The sequence below is a fragment of the Myotis daubentonii genome, chromosome X, assembly GCF_963259705.1.
Source record: "Myotis daubentonii chromosome X, mMyoDau2.1, whole genome shotgun sequence".
Classification (NCBI taxonomy): Eukaryota; Metazoa; Chordata; class Mammalia; order Chiroptera; family Vespertilionidae; genus Myotis; species Myotis daubentonii.
The window spans coordinates 68,718,643-68,728,074 of NC_081861.1; positions in this window are offsets into that span (position 1 = coordinate 68,718,643).

Consider the following 9,432-nt stretch of genomic DNA (forward strand, 5'->3'; position numbering starts at 1 on the left):
AGAGGACTAATGAAATGATATGTCTTGCTATAGGCATAATGGTTTGATTATGCCAGACAATGTATTATGTTAAGTAATTTCCCCCGTATAGCTGGGCATCTGCATTAAAAAAAATATTCACATGGACAGGTCAGAAAACAAAAAAGTGGAGAAAAGGACACTTTCCTATTTGCAATCAGTAATAAAATAAATCCATTTGTTAGAACAATTGAGATGGTTTAAGTCATGAGGAGAACCAATAAATAAAGTAGATAAACTTGACATATCACTTTATATTTCTTTTCACTGAATTGTAAAATTATGTATTTTGGGTTCAACCACTTTCCTGTTTTGAGTGACTGGTGCCATTTACAAAACATTTTAAGTATAATATTAAGCAATGCTATTGCTAAAGAAATTATCTATCTCAGTAAACAACACAAAATACTATTGCCTGTGGTATTTTCAGCATCATTTGCTCAATGATGAGCATTGGGATTACATAATATAGAAACCTCAAGATTCATTCTCTTGTGAATTATTGGCCTTATACTCCTTTATAAATTTGAGAATAATGTATCCTATTTATACTTACCATTACTTAATATGCATACATATACATGTGTACTATACCTTGTGACTCTAGGACACCTAAAAAATGAATGTCTATGTGTGTGAATTTATAAATACCATGCAAACATAAACAAAGATAAAAATGGGACACTGACAACTGGAATTAAAACTACCACTCTATTCTTGTCTTACCCTTAGGTATTACACATTATTACAACAGGCAGAAGAATACTACAGACCATTTTTAGAAAAACTGCATGCATGTTACAATATCTCTACACAAGAGGAGGAATTAAGAAAGTGACCTAATTCCAAACGGTCTCCTCCTCCCAACCCATTATAATCTGTCCTACTCTACCGTTTAATAACATCATCAAATAAAATATTTTAAACTTTGCTTTATCATTCAAAATTAATTTGGAGGTTTTAAAAACCATGGAAAAATGAAAAAAATAAGACAATGTCATTTCTAAAACTGATATGAAAATACATATTGCAAACCTGAAATGAATATTTACCTTCTAGTTAGTAATTACTATCATGACAGTTTAATCACTTATCAAAAATATTTATTAAGAAATTTTCATATTCCAGGCACTGTTATAGGCACTGAGAATATATCAGTGAAAAAAAAACAGATAAACATACCTGCCCTCACAGAGGTTATATATGATAATATAAATATTCCAAAATATCTTTAAGTTAGTATTAAAGAAATATATAACAAACTCAACTCTGCTATCAGGATGTAAAAATACATGATTAAATAATCTCATTCTCCATTGTTTGATTCCAACCCTTGCATTATCTAGTTGAATATGTATTGTTATACATACTAAATTATTTACAAACAAAACAAAAATTAAAATGGATTTTCTTTAAAATTTTGAGTTTAATTCTTTGAATGGCTAATATAGAAACTTAGCTACTAAATATGACTATAAATAGTCACTGCTTGGTTTTATAGAAGCAGGATATATTTACCTCAGATATTCAGGGAAAATATTCCTACACATTTACCTTTGCTTGGCTCAAATTTATCTTTCATGAACAAATCATAAAATAACCTTAAATTTTATTTCACTGTTCTTCCATACCCCACTCTTACAATAACCTAAGGTTAGCATGTAAATTGCTAGGACAAGCACAATGAAATCAGATACAGAGAATTAAATTTATCTACAGGTTTCAATACTGCTGTTTAAGTGATGTTTTCATAGGTAATACATAGCAGTTGGGTAGGCAACAATCATATGACAATTAGAGAAAGCAAAAACAGAATCAAACGAAGCAATTCTGAAATTTTAAGATTTGAAAAGCAAAAGTTCAGGTTCATTTTAAAGATAAGTAGGTAGGGGAACTAAATCTCTACTATGAAATTCTAGAGAGTTTAAACCATAAAAGTGATGTTGAAATAGTTGTTCAGAAGAATCCCAAGGCATAATTTCTTTTGCATACTTGCTACATTTTCCTTCATTAAAGAGCTGTGTTTAATTTATTTTACACTTAATTCTATAAGAGTGAATGGCTTACATACTACAATAACAAATTATTTAAAATAGTACCACTTTAGGTATTACATGAAAATAAATATCGATATGTTGGCCGTAATCCTAACTCCACTTGGCTCCCATCATTCGAAATACATTAATGTCTCTTTAAGTAAACAAACAAACAAACAATAAACAACCACAATATAGTCACTTCTAAGTTATTGTTCTCATGCACTGTCAAAACTTCTTTCACAAGCATAGGAAATGTTAAGGTGGTTCTTAAGGTTGACAAGAAAAAGATCTTAGGACTTTGCAAGAAAAGAAACCATATCTGGAGAAAAACATACTGGAGTAACTGCTAAATTCAATATTTTCAAAGGGACTGACCACAGTGAAAGTGGGGGAGGTGCATCGGTGTCCTCTTTGACTTAATTATTTCCTATGTATTCTTAAACTTGAATTTTCAAAATTAAATATTTAATAAGGTACTTTAATTCCATAAAACTGGTATTTTTAAGAATTTTATTCCACAATGGACTCATTGATTCCATTTTATTTTTTAGGGATCTAATTTTAACGTTTGTGTCTAATTTTCTCTAAGAAGTGGATTCCATCAGTGTTGCTTCCTTCTATAAATGTTTATATTTTATTGTTGCTTTCAAACCTACAACACTTTTGGGTATAGGACGATGGTCTGACCAACTGAACAACCCTCCCCTCACCAGCCACGGACATATTCTATTGATTCAGTCTAACACTCCACAAGAATTCTGTAACAGGGTTTCAAATATGTTAATAATCAATGCTTAATCACGCTTTAAAAATACTTTATGAAGATTGCTCTTTTATACTAACTATTCTTGATTTTTATGTATGAATTAGGGAGATTTTGTAATATGGGATTATTATAGAAAGAATTATACTCCATATGGCAAAATGCTCATCCATTATCATATATTTTTATCAAGTTGGAGTGAATTTAATAATGACTACTTCAGTATCTATGAATTATTTTAATATATTTGGTCATTAAGTATAATATCATAATAAATAAATCTTAGATTCACCAAAGGTAAAGGGATAATTTCTATTCTGTGTAGCATTTTAATTGCTCTAAGTGATTTCAAATCACTTATTTCATTTAATCTTTATAACAACTATATGCTACATGTGAATATCTGTGGGCAAGTATTTATATATTGAATTTTTATATCAAAAGGCATTAATTTCACATGCTATAAATCCTCTAGATGATCATGTTTTCAGAAAATAAATAAATGGTATACGTTTGTGAATTTGCTGTGAATTTGTTAAATAACTTATTTTTATTTTTAGTAAGGATATGTGATTACTTTTATTCCTATTCTCAAAATAATCAAAGAGTATAAGTTTAATGAGAAAAAAATGGTAATTACTTAGTATAATTTTCATTTGTGTCAGCTGCTAATTTATCAAAATCATGATGTAATAAAAATGACAGTTTAAAACAAACAAAATATACCACCATAATATTGGAAATGGTGGTTGGAAACTAGAAAAATGAATCAAAGTAAGATACTAGTAATCAGAAAATGGTGTCTATCAACTTATGTCTCAAAAATCAGGGATATGACTTTCACCTTTATTAACTGCATTTAATCACCCAGGAAGAAGTTCTTAGAAGTAACATGAGTTTGGGGTGACATAATCCATAATCATCAGGAGTTACACATCATAGGACACTGAGCAATAATGATGTAGCAACATTTTAAAAACCGATCTTGCTACTTGGTGTATCAACTGCTTAATAACAGGCACTTCAGACTAAAGGTTTAGCAAAAAAAAAAAAATCCTTTATTTTTAAAATTCTTATTCTTTTATACATATTTCAGTATTATTTCTGTGATTTTCATTTTGTGTCACTTCAAAACCAAAACAAACTGGATGGCAAAAAAATTTACACCAATGAATAAATGGATAGAAAAACATTTGAACCATAAATAGGACTGATCAATCTCAAAGGGAAGGCAGAGATTGGTGGGTGAGAAGAAATTAACCAAAGAACTTATATGCATTTGTGAATAACCCATGCACACAAACAATAGTATGGTGGAGGCGTGGCATGGGGTTTGAGGACAGGCTGGAAGGGGTCAAAGGGGGGAAAAGGGTACATCTGTATTACCATTTCAACAATAAAGATAAATTTTAAAAATAACACCAGTGAGTAATTGGATAGAAAAATAGCTGAACCATAAATGGGTCATATACAGATTTCATATTGATAAAATTAATTTAGGATTGAAAAATAATTATGCAGAATTTTGGCTTAAAAAACGGAATTAGCATTTATAGTTAAATTAAATACCACTTCTGTTGGGTCCTGTTTCAATATTATTAGCATCTTTCAAAGTGAACAGAATGAATAATAAAAAGTGGGATTTTTATGTGTAAAAGCCTACCTCATACCTGATGATTTACCTCTATAACATAAAAACGTAGGTATAGAGATTTTACCTAGGGAAAGGTGAGGTCTGCAATCCAAGTTGGAGAAAGAAACAGGTGCGTGGGGGAAGTCTGCACCCCACAAAGTCCACAGCCATTGGGGCCACCATGATCCATGGGTGTGGAAGGGGATCCGCAAGGCTGCTGGCAGAAGGGAACTCTAAAAATCAGCCCATAGCTGGACTGGGCACAAAATGGCAGCCTCAGATTGTACCAGTGTGTCGGCTGCTTAGTGCCAGGGGAAAAAGAACTTGCAGAAGAGATGTTTGGAGAACTGTGTGCAGTGCTGTACTGAGAGAGAGAGCTACATAATCAGACACCTGGAGAAGAGAGATCATGGGGACACAAAAGTACAGCCTGCAAATGAAAGAAAAAGAGGCATTAACAGAAAAGGAAGTAAACGAAAAGGAGGCAAGCAATATGTCATAGAAAGAATTCAGAGAAATGGTCATAAGGTGGCTGAAAAGAATCAAAGACAAATTCAACAATATGTGTAAGAACCAAGAGGAAATGAAGAAGAACCAAGAAGAAATGAAAAATAGCATCGCTGCTATAAAGAACCCAATAGAAAGCATCAACAGTAGACTAGAAGAAGCAGAGAACTTCATCAGTGAGCTAGAAGACAAGGCAGGAAAAAATACCCAAGCAGAGCAGCACCTAGAAAAAAAAAAAAAAAAAACTTAAAAAACAGGACGAGAGCATAATGGAACTTTGGAACAACACAAAACAAAACAAAATCCGCATAATAGGGGTACTAGAAGGAGATGAAACTGAGAAAGGAACAGAAAACATGTTTGCACAAATAATGACAGAAAACTTCCCTGATATAGGAAAGAAAAAGCTCACACAAATCCAAGAAGCTCACAGAGTCGCAAACAAAATGAACCCCAAAAGACCGATGCCAAGGCACATTATAATTAAATTGGCAAACACCAACAACAAAGTCAGAATCTTAAAAGCAGCCAGAGAGAGACAGAAAGTTACCTACAAAGGATCCCCCATCAGACTAGTGACTGATTTCTCAACAGAAATACATCAGGCAATAAGCGAATGGAATGAAATATACAAAGTCATGCAAAGGAAAGGTCTGAATCCAAGAATACTGTACCCAGCAAGGCTATCAATCAAAATTGATGGTGAAATCAGGAGCTTCACAGACAAAAAAGGACTAAGGGAGTTTATTACCACCAAACCAACAATGCAAGAAATGCTAAAGGGTCTTCTGTAAAAAGAAGAAATAGGAAACGAAGAAGGAACACAGGCGTAAAGAATAAAAATGGCGACAAACAAGCACCTATCAATAATAACTTTAAATGTTAATGGATTAAATGCCCCAATCAAAAGACATAGGGTAGCTGAGTGGATAAGAAACATGACCCACATATCTGCTGTCTACAGGAAACCCACTTCAGAAAAAACGGACTCACACAGACTGATGGTGAAGGGATGGAAAAAGTTTTTTAAGGCTAATGGAAATGAAATTTAAAAAAAAAAAGGCTGGTGTAGCAATACTTATACCTGACAAATTAGATCTCAAAGTGAAGGATATAAAAAGAGATAAGGAAGGCCACTTCATAATACTAAAGGGAGCAATCCAACAAGAAGAAGTAACTCTGGAAAACATATACACACCCAATATAGGAGCACCCAAATATGTAAAAAAACTTCTGGAGGATATCAAGGGAGAGATTGATAGCAATACAGGCATAGTAGGGGACTTTAATACCCCACTATCACCATTGGACAAATCCTCCAAACAAAAAATCAACAAGGAAACAGCAATCATAAATGACGCACTAGATCAGATGGAATTAATTGACATCTTCAGAAGATTTCACCCCAAAGCCACAGAATATACATTCTTCTCATGTTCACATGGGTCATTTTCAAAGATAGACCATATATTGGGTCACATACAAAGTCTCTTCAAATTCAAGAATATAGAAATCATATCAAGCATCTTCTCAGATCACAATGGCCTAAAATTAGAAATCAACTACAATAAATACAATAAAAAATCAAACACTTAGAGGCTAAAAAGCATGCTATTAAAAAATGATTGGGTTACGGAAGAGAGAAAAGATTAACTAAAAAGCATCCTGGTAACAAATGACAATAAAAACACAACAACCCAAAATCTGTGCGACACAGTGAAAGCAGTCTTGAGAGCGAAGTTCATAGTGCTACAAGCCTTCCTTAAAAAAATAAAAAAATAAAAAAAGATGCTAATAAATTATGTAACCCTACAACTCAAAGTGTGAGAAAGAGTGCAACAAGAATAGCCCAGCATAAGCAGAAGGAAAGAAATAATAAAGATCAGACCAGACATAAACAACATAGAGACCAAAAAAAAAAAAAATACAAAAGATCAACAAAACCAGGAGCTGGTTCTTTGAAAGGATAAACAAGATTGATGAACCTCTAGCCAGGCTCACCAAGAAGCAGAGAGAACACCCAAATAAACAAAATCAGAAATAAAAGAGGTGAAATAACAACCGATCCCACAGAAATACAAATGATTATGAAAAAAAAAAAACTATGAAGACCTCTATTCCAACAAAATGGACAACCTAGATGAAATGGACATACTCTTGGAAAAATACAAGCTCCCAATACTCAACCAAGAAGAGTCAAAAAACCTGAATAGGTCGATAAGCACCGAAGAAATTGAAACAGTGATCAATATTCTTCCAGCAAACAAAAGCCCTGGTCCGGACGGCTTTACAGGGGAGTTCTACCAAGCATTCAAAAAGAACTAAAACCTATCCGACTCAGACTATTCCATAAAATTCAAGAGGAAGGCACACTTCCAAGCTCTTTCTATGAAGCACTATTCCATAGAATTCAAGAGGAAGGCACACTTCCAAGCTCTTTCTATGAAGCCAGCATTACCCTAATCTCAAAACCAAATGAATACCACAATAAATAAATAAATAAATAAATAAATAAATAAATAAATAAGAACTACAGGCCAATATCCTTGATGAACATAGATGATGACCTCCTCAACAAAATTCAAACAAATCGTATTCAGCATTATATTAGAAAGATCATACACCATGACCAAATGGGATTTATCCCAGGGATGCAAGGATGGTTCAATATCCTCAAATCAATAAATGTGATACATCACATAAACAAACTGAGAGACAAAAATTACATAATCATATCAATTGATGCAGAAAAAGCATTTGACAAAATCCAACACCCTTTCTTGATAAAAACTCTCAGCAAAGTGGGAATAGAGGGATCATACCTCAACATAATAAAAGCCCTATATGACAAGCCTACAGCCAACATCATATACAATGGGCAAAAAATAATCCATTTTCCCTAAGAACAGGAACAAGACAAGGATGCCTACTTTCATCACTCCTGTCAACAAAGTACTAGAAGTACTAGCCATAGTGATCAGACAAGAAGGAAAAATAAAAGGCATGCAAATTGGAAAAGAAGAAGTAAAACTGTCCTAATTTGCAGATGACATGATACTATACATAGCAAACCCCAAAGACTCCATAAAAAAAAAAAAATACTAGACCTAATAAACGCATTTGGCAATGTAGCAGGATACAAAATTAACACCCAGAAATCTATGGCCTTTTTATATACCAATAATGAACTCACAGAAAGAGAAATGAAAAAAAAAATAAATCCCGTTTACCATTGCACCAAAACAATTAAAATACCTAGGAATAAACTTAACCAAGGACATAAAAGAGCTATACTTGGAAAATCACAGGACATTGAAAAAAGAGATAGAGAAAGACATAAACAAATGGAAGATCATACCATGTTCATGGATTGGTAGACTCAACATAATTAAAATGCCCATAATACCTAAAACAATCTATGGATTCAATGCAATACCTATTAAAATACCAATGGCATATTTCAAAGATCTAGAAAAAACTCTCCAAAAATTCACCTGGAATAAAAAAGACCCTGAATACCCACAGCTATCCTGAGAATGAACAAAGTTGGAGGGATCACAATACCAGACATCAAACTATATTACCAAACCATGGTTCTCAAAACTGCCTGGTACTGGCACAAGTACAGACATATAGACCAATTGAACAGAATAGAGGACCCAGAAATTGACCCAAGCCATTATACCCAATTAATATTCGACAAAAGAGGCATACAATGGAGTCAAAACAGCCTCTTTAATAAATGGTGCTGGGAAATTTGGTCAGATACATGCAAAAAAAATGAAACTAGATCACCAACTTACACGATACACAAAAACAAACTCAAAATGGCTAAATGACTTGAATGTAAGGCGGGAAACCATAAAAAATCCTACAAGATTCCATAGGCAGCAAAATTTCAGACATATGTTCTAGTAATAGCTTTACAGACACAGATCCTAGGGCAAGAGAGACTAAGGAAAAAATAAACAAATGGGATTACATCAAAATAAAAAGCTTCTGCACAGCAAAAGAAACCATCAACAAAACAACAAGAAAGCCCACTGCGTGGGAGAACATATTTGTCAATGTTGTCTCCGATAAGGGTTTAATCTCCAACATTTATAGGGAACTCATACAACTCAACAAAAGGAAAATAAACAACCCAATAAAAAAAAATGGTCAAAGGACCTAAATAGACTCTTTTCAAAAGAGGACACTCGAAAGAGCGAAAGAGGACACTCAGAAAGCCAAGAGACGCATGAGAACATGCTCAAAGTCACTAATCATCTGAGAGATGCAAATCAAAAAACAGTGAGGCACCATCTCACACCTGTCAGAATGGTATCATCAGCAAATCAACAAACGACAAGTGCTGGAGAGGATGCAGGGAAAAAGGAACCCTCCTTCACTGCTGGTGGAAATGCAGACTGATGCAGCCATTGTGGAAAACAGTATAGCATTTCCTCAAAAAGTTAAAAATGGAATTGCCA